The following is a 16,573-nucleotide window of genomic DNA, read 5'->3' as shown; positions in this document are numbered from 1 at the left end:
TATTTTATTTTTGTCAGTTTTTCTTTTAATTTCAGTAACTTTTGATATGAGGTACATATGCATATAGGTATGAGTTTTTTATTAAGGTTATAGCTTTTAGTAACCTAAAGATTTATGGCAAGTGTATCTTCATTATGTTCCATACCTTTCTTTAATAAGAAAATAAGCCTCTTTGTCAATGCTTTTATTCTTGAACTTTATATTAAACAATAATTTTACATTTTCTTTATTTTTGTCTTTTCTATGTTTTTAAGGGCATGATCTGGAAATTCTGTCTCTGTCTATTAAAATGATAGTTATTTTAGTTAACATTACATACATTTTTGTAGGAATTATAATATCTAAATTCTGTTTGTCAACTGAAGTTAACAGTTATTTAAAATTTATTCTATACATCAATAGACTTAGCATTTACTGCCAGCTGTTCCTACCTTTATTTACTCATTCATGAATTCTATATGTTTTACCCAGTTTTATTGAGGTGGAATTTGTGTGTAGTTAAATGCACCCATGTTAAGTTTGATAGATTTTAGCCATTGTATGCAGTCTTCTGACGACCATCGAACTCAATGTTTCCTTGTGCTGTTATGTAACCAGAACTTTTTTTTTTTAACTTTTTATTGAGATTATGATAGTTTAAAACCTTGTGAAATTTCAGTTGTACATTACTGTTTGTCAGTAGTGTTGTAGGTGCACCACTTCACACTTGGTGCCCACCCCCTCTCCCCCTTTCCCCTGGTAACCACTAATCTGTTCTTTTTGTCTACATGTTTAACTCCCACATATGAGTGGAGTCATACAGAGATTGTCTTTCTCTATCTGGCTTATTTCACTTAACATAATACCCCAAGGTCCATCCATGTTGTTGTGAATGGGACGATTTTATCCTTTTTATGGCTGAGTAGCATTCCATTGTATATATATACCATATCTTCTTTATCCAATCATAAGTTGATGGGCACTTAGGTTGCTTCCACATCTTGGCTATTGTAAATAATGCTGCAATGAACATAAGGGTACTTGGGACTTTTGGAATTGCTGATTTCAAGTTCTTTGGATAGATGCCCAATAGTGGGATGGCTGGGTCATATGGTATTTCCATTTTTAATTTTTTGAGAAATCTCCATACTGTTTTCCACAGTGCCTGCACCAGTTTGCATTCCCACCAGCAGTGTATGAGGATTCCTTTTTCTCCACAACCTCTCCAACATTTGTTACTTTTTGTTTTGATTATTTTTGTCATTCTAATGGATGTGAGGTGATATCTTAGTGTAGTTTTGATTTGCATCGCCCTGATGATTAGTGATGATGAGCATCTTTTCATGTGCCTATTGGCCATCCATATATCTTCTTTGGAGAAATGTCTGTTCATGTCTCCTGCCCATTTTTTGATTGGATTGCTTGATTTTTTGTTATTGAGTTGTGTGAGTTCTTTATATAGTATGGGGATTAACCCTTTTTCAGATATATGACTTGCAAATACTTTTTCCCAACTGGTGGGGTTTTTTTTGTTTCAATCCTGTTTTGCCTCGCCTTAAAGGAGCTCTTTAGTCTGATGAAGTCCCATTTGTTTATTCTTTCTATTGTTTCCCTTGTCTGAGAAGACGTGGTGTCCGAAAAGATCCTTTTGATACTGATGTCAAAGAGTGTACTGCCATTTTGAGTTTATTTTTGTGAATGGTGGAAAAGAATGGACAATTTTCATTCTTTTTCATGTGGCTGTCCACTTTTCCCAGCACCATTTGTTGAAGAGACTTTCTTTTCTCCATTGTAGGCCCTCGCTCCTTTGTCGAAGATTAGCTGTCCATAGATGTGTAGTTTTATTTCTTTATTTATTTCTGGGCTTTCAATTCTGTTCCATTGATCTGTGCACCTGTTTTTGTACCAGTACCATGCTGTTTTGATTACTGTAGCTTTCTAGTATGTTTTGAAGTCAGAGATTGTGATGCCTCCAGCTTTGTTCTTTTTCCTCAGGATTGCTTTAGCAATTCGGGGTCTTTGGTTGCCCCATATGAATTTTAGGATTTTTTGTTTTATTTCCGTAAATGTCATTGGGATTCTGATTGGGATTGCGTTGAATCTGTAGATTGCTTTAGGTAGTATGTTTATTCTTCCATACAATTAACTATGTTTATTCTTCCAATCTATGTGCATGGAATGTCTTTCCATCTCTTTATGTTGTCATCAATTTCTTTCAGGAAAGTCTCATAGTTTTCATTGTATAGGTCTTTCACTTCCTTGGTTAAATTTACCCCAAGATATTTTATTCTGTTTGTTGCGATTGTGAATGGTATTGTGTTCTTGAGTTCTTTTTCTGTTAGTTTGTTATTAGAGTATAGAAATGCTGATTTATGTAAGTTGATTTTATACCCTGCAACTTTGCTGTTGTCGTTGATTATTTCTAATAGTTTTCCAATCATAACCGGAACTTTTTGCCCAAACTCTAGCACAGGCAGGCACTGATCTATTTCCCACCTCTATAGTTTTGCCTCTTCTATAATTTCATACAAATGGAATCATGCAGTATGTAGTATTTTGTGTTTTACTTCTTTTACTTAGCATAATATTTTGTGTAAATCCATATATCATTCTTTTTCATTGCTAAATATACTGTGGATATCCCATAATTTGTTAATCCACTCACCTGTTGATCAACGTTTGCATTGTTTCCAGTTTTTGGCTATCATGAATCAAGCTGCTACAAACATTCATGTACAGGTCTGTGTGGACAGATGTTTTCATTTCTCTTCCATAAATCCTAACAGCAGGATAGCTGGTTTGTATGGTAAATGTATATTTAATTTTATACAACACTTTGAAATTGTTTTCTAAAGTGGCTGCACCATTTTGTATCCCCACTAGCAATGTATGAAAGTTCCAGTTGGGTCCAGCCCTGTGGCGCAGCGGTTAAGTGTGCACATTCTGCTTCTTCGAGGCCCAGGATTCACCGGTTCGGAACCTGGGTGCGGACGTGGCACCACTTGGCATGCTATGCTGTGGTAGGCGTGCCACATATAAAGTAGAGGAAGATGGGCATGGATGTTAGCTCAGGGCCAGTCTTCCTCAGCAAAAAGAGGAGGATTGGCAGCAGTTAGCTCAAGACTAATCTTCCTAAAATAAATAAAAGAAAAAAGAAAAGATCCCTGCCCTCTCCTATTTGCCTAAAAAAAAGCAGGACATAAATTTCAAAAGTGTCCCCCCTCCCCCCCCCCCCCCCCCCCCGCCCTTCTCTAGCAGGAAGGATGAAAGTTAATCACTGGATACAATTTTTGACCCTATCAGCCTTGTGATGGCACTAGAGGAAACTATATAGCAAACTCTACTAACTAGCCTTTATCTACCATTAGTTTTCCTTCACACAGTTTGCCAACTCTGGAAGACAAGACATAGCCAATCCTTTGTCTGGTCATTTCTCTACAAATTTGTTGTTCTGTCTTAAACATGCTATACAAACTAGAGTTCTAAGCCACCTCTGTGAGGTACTCATTTTTCCCTGGGTATCTCCCATGTGCACATTAGGTGTACATGTTAATAAACTTCTGTTTGTTTTTCTCTTGTTAACCTATCTTTTATGACAGAGTCTTAGCCAAGAACTCAAAAGAGTAGAGGGAAAAATGCACTCCCCCCCATAGGAGTAAACCCCAGAGAACTGGAGTATCCCTCTCAAATTTAACTTGTTCTCCCCACTTTGTTGGTGCATTAACTACTTTAATGTGAAGTTACTTTAAATAGATGGTCTTTGAATCAGGAGATTTAGTTTGAGTCATTTACATGCATATTTTTCTGTCTTAATTTGCTCAAGTTGAAGTTCAACTGCCAAAAAATGACTCCAAAGAGATTTTTTTAAGTATCTCTCCCAAATGTCATCTCTTGCTTCTAGCACTTCCCTTCCAGATTAGGAGGATGTTATGCACATGTCAAAAATATGCATGATGGTATCAGAGAGCCAAGTTAGAAGGGAAAAAGCAAATTGAAGGATACCTACTTTTTGCTCTATCCTTTTATTATAGAATCAAAAGGTGTTCATCTTTTTTGTTTCTAGTTCTTAACCCTGTTCTTCCAAGTTTGGAGATATTCACAGTGCTCAATATTTCCTCAGCTTACTTCAGACCACACGGCACTGTTCTCGCACAAGTGGAAGTTGTATGGAGGAATATGTTGAGAGATGTTTTCTTAGTAAGTCTACATATTTACATGGAGGAGATCAAACTAATTCTACACTAATTGGGATTATTTATACCTATATATTCTATTATCATAATGATATGGTTACAATCTTTAATTTATCATCTTCTTCATCATCTAAACATCTTACTTGCACTGTCTTATTTAAAACTCATACCAATATGTAGGAAGAGAGTGGTATTAACCCATTTTCTAGATGAGGAAATAAACACTCTGAGAGGTTAAGTGATTTTGTTAAGGTCAATCAGTTGTTAAATGATGAAGCTGCAATTTGCATCCAATTATGTCTGACTCTCAGATCTATTCCTTTTCTGCTTTGCCCAGCTGCCCATGGTTCATAGTAATTATTATGTCAAAGTCCATCTTGTTGTAATACATACAAGCTGAGAAACTGCCTGAAAGGAATGGGTTAGCCATGTCATGTTCATACACTTGGTATGTATAACTTTTTGCACTACTAGGTACTGTCTAGATGGGATTGAGTAGAACTAGAAGAGGCTGCTCGGAGGGTGAGCAACGTTTCAGAACTGAATTGACTTTTTTAGAATAGTCCAAGGTTGGACGGCAAAGCAATGTGGGAAACTACTTTCCCTAAAGAAGTTTAACAGCAGACTGCCTTCCCCATCTCCCTTAACACGTGGTCAGAATCTTGCTCTGAAGAGAACATTTAAAGCAACTGACATCTCATAGCCTTTTCTAAAACTAACCGGACCAGAGTCACCTTTTAATTTTTTTTTAAAAAAAGAAAGGTTTTATTGATGAGATCTTTAAATCAGAAAGAACTTGATCCCAGTCCAGGTTCTCCTAATTATTTATGTAGAAATAGACAAGTCCATTATCATTTTAAGTCTGTAAAATGGAGAAAATAGAATTAACCATGCATAATTACGTTTGAGTATTTGACAAAACAAAGGATCTCAGGTATCAGGCACTTCGTAGGCTGGGTTCTTGCTGTCGTTGCTCCCACAGTCTGATCTCAAAGACTCCTTAACTAGAGTTCATTAATTGTGGCTAACACGCTGGTTCAGAGCATGGAGGACGGAATCTCTGGAAGAAGAAGAAAGCGGTGGGTGGTCTCCTGCAAAGCCTGTTTTTTTGTGGCCTCCGTTTGCTGGAAGTCCTGAGCGGTGGTCACACATCTAGGACCTTGTAAAACGCAGTTTAATTCTTGTGTTGTCAGACGCATACATCAAACAGAAGCACATAAACCTAAATACAGATCCAGGGATTACAGAAATGAGAGATTTTTATTGAAGTGATTTATGGCCTTTTTGGATAGGAAATGTTAGAGGAAGGGACAACCTAAGTCATTTTAATTATTTATGTTTTTATTATACTAGCGGAAGTCTCTGGTTCTCTCCAGCTTGAAGATACTTCAGCTAATGCAGGAGAAAAAAACTCAGGATAATGGAAGACTCAGTTCTTGCATCGTTACCTGAAAATATTATTCATGCTCTTCAAAGTGCTTCATGTAAGTCGTTTAATGTGGCATCTTTTCAGTTGGAAGTATGCTGATTATATTGATGGTTTCTGCTAATGCGCGGTAAACAAACAGCGAGCGGACTGACTTATGTCTTCGCTTCTGATTCTTTGTCTTTATTTTTGCATTGACAGTTTCCTTAAAGTTCATCTTCTTATTTAATAATTGAGTATTTAGCACCAAATTCCGGTACAGTCCCTGACAATGAAAAGGTTTCCTCCATAGGACTCTAGACACTTCAGAGAGAGGGCTGGCGCCCGACTGGCTCAGGGTGCGGTTAAACAAGTAACAAATCACAACGGAGTTGCTTTGGGTCCCGCCGGATGTTCGCAGCTGAGTTGGCCGTGACAAGAATGCCTCACTCCACTTAATGCCTCTGTGTTCCACTCTCTCCCCAACAGTCACACCGGGAAGATCATGCGGCTGCTGTGTGCTTTACAAGCAATTTGCGGGAAATCAAATGAGTTAATGCACCTGCAATTTCTGTAAGAAGTGAAAGCATCTCAAAGGGTAAGTCCTTCATTTTCCTGCCTCAAGTCCACTCTTCACACTTGTTATTAGTGTCCCTGACTGTGGGGTCCTCAACACAAACACGCCTATGAGGATGTGTTTTTACATGTGAAGTGGTGAGAAAAAGGGAAGTTATGGCAAAAGGGACACAAGATTTAGGACTTGCAATACTGCCCTTGGACAAACAGCAATTCCTTGCCATAGCGGGTTTGTTTTGCTTGCTGCCACTTATTTGGTTTCTCATTATGAAGCTTGACAGATTTTTTTTTCAATGTTTGGAAGAAACGATGAGTGGCCTTATAATTGTGGAAACCTTTGCTGTCACGGGACGAGTCGAGCCAGCTGTCTGCAGTGGCCGCAGCCGCAGTGAAGCCTTACGTCACTCTTCCGCTGGCTTTTCATGTCCCCTTCACTTCCAGCTTCTCAGTCTTCCTAGTCCAAGGCAGACCACTTTGGGAAACGTGTCTTTTGGAATCACTAGGAGCAACTTAATAAAACGGGGACGACATTTGCAGGTTCCTCTTTCCTTCTGCTTGTGGCATGGTCACACTGAGAGTGGGTGGCAGCTCTTGTGGATGGAAAAATATCAAGCTATTTATGTCAACTGATTCTCTTGTTAAAAAAATTACAGCTTTATTGTATGTATGCTTGACACACAATCAGCTGTACCTATTTAAAGAGTACACTTGGATGACTTTTGACTTGTGTGCACTCAGCAAACCTACAGCCAAGCAGTGAATACATCCACCCCACACACACATAGTTTCCTCATGCCCCTTGGGAATCCTTAAGCCCACTTGCTTCCCTAGGCAACTACAGTTCTGCTGTCTGTCACTATAGATGGGTTTGCATTGTTTAGAATCTTATACAGGATGCATCCATGTTATAGAACACGTACTCATTTTTGGTCTGGCTTCTTTCACTCAGTGTATGTTGAGATTCATCCATATTGTAGCATATATGAATTGCTTGTCCTTTTTATGGTTATGTAGTATTCCACTGTATGGATGTACAGCAATTTGTTTATCTACCTGTTTATAGACATTGTACCAGTCTACTAGGGCTGTCATAACAAAATATCACAGACTCGAGGGCTTAAACAACAGAAATTTATTTTCTCACAGTTCTGAAGGCTACAAGTCCAAGATCAAAGTTTGGTTTCTCCTGAGGAGGCTTCTCTTGGCAGGTTTGGTTTCTCCTGAGGCCTCTCTCCTTGGCTTGCAGATGGCTACCTTCTTGCTGAATCTTTGCATGGTCTTCCTCCATATGCATGCATTCCTGGCATCTCTTTGTGTGTCCAAATGTCATCTTCTTTCTTCTTCTTTTTTTTTTTTGGTGAGGAAGATTGGCCCTGAGCTAACATCTGTGCCAATCTTCCTCTATTTTGTATGTGGGACACCACCACAACATGGTTTGATGAGTGGTGTATAGGCCCATGCCCAGAATCTGAACCTGAGAACCCCAGGCCACTGAAGTGGAGTGCATGAACCTAACCACTATGCCACTGGGCCAGCCCCCAAATGTCATCTTCTTACAAGGACACCAGTAAGATTGGATTAGGGCCCACCCTCACAGCCTCATTTAACTTAATCATCTCTTTATTTTATTTTATTTTTTTGGTGAGGAAGATTGGCCCTGAACTAATATCTGCTGCCAAGTCTTCCTCTTTCTGTTTGAGGAAGATTGTTGCTGAGCTAAAATCTGTGCCAATCTTCCTGTATTTTGTATATGGGACACCACCACAGCATGGCTTGATGAAACGTGTGTAGGTCTGTTCTCAGGATCTAAACCTGTGGACCCCAGGCTACCAAAGCAAGGTGTGCAAGCTTAACCACTATACCACTGAGCCAGCCTCTCGGTCATCTCTTTAAAGGCCCTATCACCAAATACAGTCACATTCAGATGTATTGGCTGTTAAGACTTCAACATATGAATTTTGAGGGGAACATAATTCAGCCGAAAGCAGACATTTAGGTTGTTTCCAGTTTTTGGCTATTACAAATAAACCTGCTGTGAATGTTTGTGTACAAGTGTTTGTGCGGAAGTGTGCTTTCATTTCTCTTGAGTAAATACCTAGGAGTAAAACTGCTGCATCATATGGTAGCTTGTGTTTAATTTTCAAGAAACTGCAAACTTGTTTTCCAAAACTGTTGTTCCATTTCACATTTCCATCAAGACTGTATGAGCATTTCAGTTGTTCCTTATCTTGCCAACATTTGGCATTATCAGCCTTTTCAACCTTTTAGACATTCCAATAAATGTGTGGTGGTACCTCATTGTGGTTTTACTCTGCATCTTTACAACAGCTAGTGATGTTGAGCGTCTGTGTACGCGTCATGTGCTGCTCTATTATCTTACTGAGTGAAGCGTCTGCTCCAATCTGTTACCAGTTTTTTTATTGAGTTGTTTCTTATCATTCAGCTCTAAGTGTTCTTTGTATATTCTAGGTACAAGTCCTCAGTTGAATATATGCTTTACACATATTTTCTCCCAGTCCGCAGCTTGCCTATTTTCCTAGCAGTATCATTTGAAGAGAAAGGTTTTTAATTTTGATAAAATTTAATTTATCAGTTGTTTTCTTTTATAATTCATGCCTTAGTGTAGTTTTCCTCATGATTATTTTTCTTGGAATTCATTAAGCTTCTTGATTCTGGGAGTATTGTTTTCATTAAGTTTGAAAATTTTCAGCCACTATATTTTCAAGTGTTTTTTAACACTCTGTCTTTCTGGGACTACAATACAAATATATTATTCCTCTTGAAATCGTTCCTTTTTTTTCCTCTCTCTGTTTCATTTTTGCTACTTTGTTTTGCTGCATTTTCTAATTTTCTGCTCTTTTATTCTACAATGTCTGATCTGCTGATAATCCTGTCAAATATATTTTTTACTTAAGATACTGTAGTTTTCATCTTCAGATGTTCAACTGGGTTTTTAAAACATCTTTTATGTCTTGCATTAACATGCTCATGCTTTCTTATACCTTCTTAAACAACTAAAATATAGTCACAGCTACCGTTTAAATGTCTTTGTGTACTAATTTTATCATCTTTATCATTACTGAATCTATTTCTATTGATTGATTATTTTTTTTGTTACGGGTTTCTTTTCCCCACTTCTTTGCATAGCTGGCAATTTTTGAATGATTGCCCAGCATTGTGATTTTCTGGTGTTGATTCCTGGAAGTTTTGGTGTTCCTGTAAATATGTATGCATTACTTTCTGGAACACAGTTAAGTTCCTGGGGAGCAGTCTGATTCTTTTACAGCTTGCTCGTAGGCTTTGTCAGGCCATCTCAGCACAGCCGTTAGCATAGGACTAATTTGGTCCCACTACTGAGGCCATAGCCTTCTATGTACTCATCCTTTTGCCCTGTGTATTGCGAGGTCCATCCTAGTCTGGCTGGTCAGAGAAAACAGCATTCCTGGCCACGTGTAAGCTCCAGGAATTGTTTAATTTGCCTTTTGCAATGCTTCTTTCCTGGGCCTTGGGTAGTTTCCTCATATACAGGTCATTTCAGACAGGAGGTTAAATCTGCTTCCAGTGATTTCATCACTGTCAGAAGAGGAAGTCTGCTTTGTTTCTTGAAAAAGAAAATCATTTTCCAATTTCTTAAAAAATAAGAATCTTCTTTTATACTTCCTATGCCAGCTGATTCTCGTCACAGGTACGGAAAGTCTTCCCTGCTCCCAGGACATCTGGCAAATCTGGATGGGAAAGACATTGGCAGCATCAGGAAAGACCATGGGTAAAATGGATTACAGTTAGGAAGGAGAAGAGAAAATAAGTTCATTTCAGGATGGTTATAAAGACAATCCAGGACTCCCCAAACTTTCAGAATGACTTCATGTCCCAAAAAAGTGAAAGACTCATAACACTGTTCGGCTCTATCCCAAGACCCTAGTTCAAGCACTGACTTTTCTTACAGAAACTCCATTGCAATGTGTAATGTTATATGAGTATGTCTTGAATGAATCCATTATATCTACAGTGAATTCCATGCTCAATGAAATCCCATGAAGAGCATTAATAGTGAGGGCCCAGGAAATGTAGTGATAGGAATTATCCCCATATTTCAGTCATGTTTCCAGTACCAATGAGATGACCATGCAATTGTCTTATTTGTGGAGCGATATTGAAGAGATTATTTAAAAAGTGTGGGCCTGATATAGAGAAAGCATAGGAATAGCACACTTCCCCAGCAACTAGTAAGAGTATTTGGGGTTAGGGGTGATTACGGAGACTTGTAGAGACAGGGAGAGTGTCTGCAAGTAAGCGCCTACGAGGAGCCATGACCCTTGGTCAAGGGATAGAGTCATCCTCAATGACACCACTGGCAACGAGCCAGGGAAACAAACACCCAGCATCACTCTGACTTCTCCTGGAATTTCCTGCAAGTGCTTCCCAACGGCCAAACCAATCTGAGATCCAATTGGCCAAACCAATCATTTGAACCCATAGATGCAGTCCATACATTTCAGCCATCCACAGAACACAGCAGAGTGTAAAGAGTGAATCTTGGAAGGTAAACAGGATACTCATTTTAAAAACTTATGCATTCTCCTTGCAGAAATTTTAGAAAGTTACAGATAGCCCAAAGACAAAAGACCAATATGGCCAAAGATAACCATTTTGGTTCATGCCACTCCAGTCTTTCTTCTCACCCTCCTTCCATCTGCGTACATGTGGCACACACTGATAGAAGACATATGCATATATCATCCATACAAATGCATATCGCACCTCCATGTATAAATCACTCTTATATAAACATATCACCTACATACTAATTTTACCAAGTTCTACGTGATTTAATATATTTGCTATATTTTTATACTTTACCAAAATAGGATAATACTGTATATACTGATTTACATATTGCTCATTCACTTGGCAATATGTCAAGATTTCCCTAGAGAAAGAAAGATTTTCCCTTTGCTTTACCTCTGAGCCATATACCACTGGAAACCAGGGATCAGTGCTCGTGATTTAGCTCAAGGTGAATAATGTGTCCTATTTTTGAACATGTTATCAAGGATCCAGATAACAAAGCAAATTAAGTGATAGAGTTTCCTAAATATTACATTTTCCCTCCTTTCTTACTCCATCAAAATTAAATTTGTTCAGAACTTTATTCTGGTTTGGAAGTTTGCAGAATACACGCTCTTTCTAGGTGCAGCCATCAGCAAATGTTCGAAAGAAAATCTAGTTTTATTCAAGCATTAGAGGATTTCCTCAGTTTGTAATGCAATAGTTGAGTTACAGCAGATATTTTTATTCCAAGCAAGCAGTAGACATCTAACCAGGAAAGCAGCCGAAAAATCCTTATTTTAGTCAGAAACATTTCAAGGCCCAACAGCTCCATGCGGCTCCATGGCAAACAATGAAATGCAATAATTGTGTTGGTGATTTTCCTATTGTCTGTGCTAAATTACTGCTTGTTTCTTCTTTCGCAGGTTCCAAGCTGACTCACTAAGATCCTTGAGAAAAGCAACACCGGTATAGAACAGAAAACACGCTCGCTATTTGCCCAAAGAGAAACCTATATGTGGGTCGAAGGAGATCTATTTATAACCAAGAATACTATTGCATTACTTTTCTTTTTCAAGCCGTTTCTTTGAATCCAAATATTTATTTTATCCTATTTAAAATATAAAATGCTTTCATCTTTCCTATTTTCACTGCTTAGCATTTCCTAAGACATAAAAAGAAACAGATATTTAGTTCGATTGTCATAGCGATATTGCCCCTTCTCTCAAAGCGAGCTAAAGTGAACCCATCAAATCGTCAGGATTCACTCACATTCGATATGAATGTGCAGCGAGCCTTCAGTTCTCCCGCTGCTGTTATATGGTTGGTGTGGCTTGTGTTTTCCTTGGGTAACGGTACAGACAGTCTTTCCCAGCAGCTGCAGGATTCATACCCCATTTTCTGCTGTCACGCCAGGGATCATTGTGGGCCGAAGAAACTCCATTCTCTCTTCAGGAAAGTGGCCATGGCGACGCCCGGATTTCTATTTATTTCTGAGTGCACAGAGCTATGGAGGTTTCTCATTCTGAGTAGGGCTGCCAGAGATTTCCCTGAATTTGAAGATTTCCTTCATTTTGGGATTTCGCCTCCAAGTTCGCTGGAGACACAAAATCATGGTTCTTGAAAAGTAGTTTTCCTATAAAAAATGGAGCCTTCCTGATCATTTTGTACCAAAGTGGATAAAACTGCTGTTATTTCTGAGAGAAAAACAAGTACATAAAGTTCAAAAGTTTGTTCTTTATGAGAAATGTGTTACTATTTCCCCTTTCCTGCCCCCGGTGACTCAACTGTTATTAATTTTTATGCTGTGCAGATTTTTGAAAACAACCTCCAGGAACCATTTCCCATTTTCTATTAATGTGCCTGGTCCTAGAAAAACTATTCTGTCAGATGGAGTCAATAAGTCTCTTTTACACTTCTTGTCAGTGTGTGAAACAACAGGATCAAGGATGGAAGATGAAAAGATGGTTATTAAAATGATCGGTCGAAAGAATGAATGTGCTAAGAATTAGAGAGTTGTTAGTGTTAAATTTTAAATGTGATGATTTTGAAAAAAATAATAAATGGGAATAAATGTGGACATCAGAAATATAGAATAAGAAGCCTGTAAAATGTGAAGGCTTTGGAAATATTTTCCTCCAATCATGTACTCACTTTGAGGAAAGATTTGACCCGTATAGAATTTTGAATATGCAGGTCAGCACAATATTGATGCCATGTTTATCCCCTCTCCACAGATGAAAGGAGGCAAGACACAAAAAGGTCCTTTTTTGTTACTTTTCTTTGGTGGTCTGATCAATTGTGGTAAGTGTTCCCCCCTTTATAGTGTTGGTCATAACCCATCATTGATCCCGAGACCTCACTGAGTTTCATACGCATCCTCATTTTGGGTTGTCCGATGTGTGTCTGATATGGTTCAGTAGGCAGGAGGAGAAAATGGCTTCCTTGGCTGGGTAAGTTGTTCCTGAGGAAGCCCGTCGTGAGGCAGTCAGTAAACAAATAGCTCTAGGTCCTGGGATCCCGCTAGGAACAAGACATACAGTCTGTTCTTAAAGAATTAACATTCAGTTGTGCATAAAAAGAAATATTTTTCAGGTAGTTTTAGACCCTTCCCAAGCAAGGTCCATGACGACCTGTTTTAATCTTGTTCCTCCTGACCTTCTCTTGGCCTAGGACGGCACCAGTGCAGAGGAGATGCTCAATAAATATTCTATTTAGTAAAGAATAGGATCTCATTTTTAAGGAGGCTCATCTATCTCTTCCCATCATGTCAATAGCTGTTTTGAAACCAGGTGAAATAAAGTATGATTTAAATCTGTTGTCAAACAATTCTTTACTGGTACATTCAAAATTAATTCAAGTCTTAGCCTTAATCAGGTTTCTCATCTCTTTTGGAATGGAGGGGCCCTGAAAACCTGCCCACAACCCGGCCCCTCATTCAGACTCAGAAGCACTCTTTCTGACCCTCAACCTGGTGCCTGTGACCCTATTAGAAGGTAACTTCCTGGAACATGATGCCTGCTTGGACTTCAGGATGCCACCTGCCCCTGCATCTCCGACATTCCCCACGGCCACCGGCAGGGGAAATCATGTTCTTGGGATTGGACCTACCTGGTGAACCACCTACCGTCTGTTATCATACCTACTGGGTACTAGGTTGTCTGTAATCTCAGCTTCCTATCCCCACTGTTCCTCCAGTTGTACATACAGACGGCAGCCCCTCCCAGCCTACATCTTCCTGATTCAGTAAACAGGGCCAGAGGGGACAACTAACAGCAGTTGGATGAGTGTGCTGGATCTCTTCCTCCTGCACCTCCAGAACGCTCCACCCTTCCGCCTCTGCTCTGTTGCCCTGGGAGGCTGACCCGTTTAGACAGCACTGAGAGTTCCTGTGCTCTGGATGTCAAGGACGTCAGCAGCCAAGGGTCTTCATTGCCGGGCTCCCTCATCTGGCCCACCGTTCATTTCCTGCAGTTGTCCTGCTGTGTCCACCTCGGATTCACAGGTTTCAGTTTCTCTCTCTCTCTCTCCCAGGACTGCTCCCTCTCCTGGCTCTTCTTAGTGCTAAGGGTGCTCAGTGTTATTAGCTCTCCGCTTTGGCACTACCCCTTTTGGCTTCCTGGACCTTTGTAAATAGAGCCTTGTTTAAGCTTTCTCCATATCATTAAATGGGAGTGTGCCTCTACTTCTTGCCATGGTCCTGGCTGGTACACTGAGAACACCTGTACATCCTTGCAGATCCCTCCAGGTAAAACTAATCCGATCTTGGAAAGCCAGGATGCCAGGACGCTTAGAGCAGCTGGGGACTCTTACAGCATCCCCCGTAGCTAGCCTTCCTTCTTTTTATTGGCATTCGTTCTACCAGTCTTAGTCTGCCAGTCATTATTCCTGATACCCAAGACAAATCAGTTCTTCCTTTTCCCTGTCATCACCAGTTTTAATCCATCAATTACAAACGGAGCCGAGTGCTTGCTTCTGTGGTTGTACAGGAAAGATGAACCCTCGACCCCTTCCTTCCTTCTCTCCTTCCTTTCTTTTTTTCTTTCTTTCTCCCTTCCTTCCTTCCTCTCCTTCCCTCCTTTCCTCTCTCCTTTCCTTCCTTCCTTGCCTTACCTCATAAATAAAAATGAATGAAGTATCCTAGCTCATAATATTCTGGGTTTTTTTAGTCTTGCAATGTCACTAGAAGCTGTAATTAACCATAATGATAGTAATAACAATAAAACAAAATCTTAATTCTCTTGTTATGAGAAGAACTTCCTCTTATTGCCTCACCACAACATTTCTTTATTTCAATTAACTGTACAAAATGAAAGAAACAAGTCAATGGCTTAGAAGTGAGCCTGGCCGAGGGGGGCGGGGGGGGGGGGGTCAATGTTAGAAGACTAATCAGGAAGACAAGCTTTCCACGGAGAGCTGGGCTATCCTGAAAGAAATGTGCTTTTAATTTTTATTGCAAGTCAAATGGTCTTAGAATAATGATATTTTAAAGGAACGTTTTGTTTACTTCCCTGAATAATAGGAACACTTGGTTATGGATTCAGAATATCAGTCCTGGAGCGTAGTCAGACAAGATCTCAAATGTATTATATTTTCTGCCAGCTTCTCCCAGTAGCTCTGACTCACCTTACTCCGTTTCTGGACGCTCTGCCCCACTTCCCGAGTGATGACCTCTGTAAACAGACAGCGGCTCCCGTCGCGGCGACCGTATCTCTGTCTGCGATATCCCGCCCACCGCACGCGCGACGCACAGGCTCCCGCGGTCTCTGGAGGCGGCGGCCCTTCCAGAACCACGGTGGCCTCGAGGGCGCGTGCCCCGCCGCGCTCTGCAGCCGGGCTGGGGGCGCAACGTCAGGGGCACACACTGGGAGGAGGGGGGCTCTGCTGCTTGTTCCTCTGGAGACGGGATATATCGAGAAATGGCTCCTAAGTCAATAAAGCATCTATTTACCAAAACCGAAGGAGTCTTCCGAATGAGAAGAGCTTGACTGTTGGAACTAGCCTGGGCGGGTGTTCTAGAAATCAACCAAGGGTTCAACTACGTCAAGAGAAAGTCTCAGCGAATTACCAGCAGCTTGGGAACAAGATAGAGTGAATTTTCTGACGGATGTGGAACTTATGCCATTTCGGAGTTCCTCTGTGCTCTCCTGGGGCAGCTCCTGCGTCTGCAGGGCCGCTCTTGCTTCCAGGTTGGAAAGCAGACCAGAGGGCCTCTGCGCGCTCGGTCACTGGCGGATGTAGCTAAACCCTGCGTAGTCGTTAAAAGGTTTTTGGAGGGCTTTTCCTCAGGGTGAACAGGGAGTCTGTCCCATCTTTAGGTGAAGTAATCGCTGTGCCTGCTGTGTTCCTGTAAGCTTTTTGGCGTTGAGCGAACCGCGGGGACATGTGACAGCCTCTTCCTTCCGGCGCATGGAGACAGAAGCCCCTCCGTGTGCTGACAGCGCCGGGGAGGGCGCACGTGCGTGCCGTGGGCCCGCGTTTGGCGAGGGCCTTGGGAGAAGCCTGTGATCGTCCGCTCGTCGCCCGTCCCTGCAGCATGCGACAGCCCGCTCGGCTCTACCTGCGTGGCGTCGCCATGGCTCTCCGCCTGCAGCTTTGGGGGTGATGGATGTCCTCGCTGCACCTCCCAGATCCGAGGACAGCTGGGCACCTGGAAGCTTAAGCCTCTCCCACTGGGTGAGATCATCAGAGACGGTTGAGGTCAGCCAAGATGTGATTCGTGTTTCTTCTGTGTTGAGGCTGTATGGGGTGCACTAGAAATTGTAACTTGTCTCACCCTTACAGTCCACTGGCTGGTGGCTGTATCACAGTGAGGAGACCGGGTTCCCTAAAGCTAAATCATTCGCCCCGAGCTACCCAGCGAGGCAGCGGT

General features: G+C 40.9%; 1 long non-coding RNA gene across 1 annotated transcript; it reads left to right on the top strand.

Annotated features, from left to right (window-relative positions):
* Window positions 1-5,525: 5,525 nt before the first annotated feature.
* Window positions 5,526-13,515, top strand: LOC138915320 (uncharacterized). The gene is made up of 3 exons (XR_011421126.1): window positions 5,526-5,656; window positions 6,067-6,175; window positions 11,628-13,515. It is a non-coding gene; the product is annotated as an uncharacterized lncRNA (long non-coding RNA).
* Window positions 13,516-16,573: the final 3,058 nt, after the last annotated feature.

Source organism: Equus caballus, chromosome 8, assembly GCF_041296265.1.
Source record: "Equus caballus isolate H_3958 breed thoroughbred chromosome 8, TB-T2T, whole genome shotgun sequence".
NCBI lineage: Eukaryota > Metazoa > Chordata > Mammalia > Perissodactyla > Equidae > Equus > Equus caballus.
The sequence above is the reverse complement of the archived record's forward strand: the minus strand, read 5'-3'. Positions and strand labels throughout refer to the sequence as shown.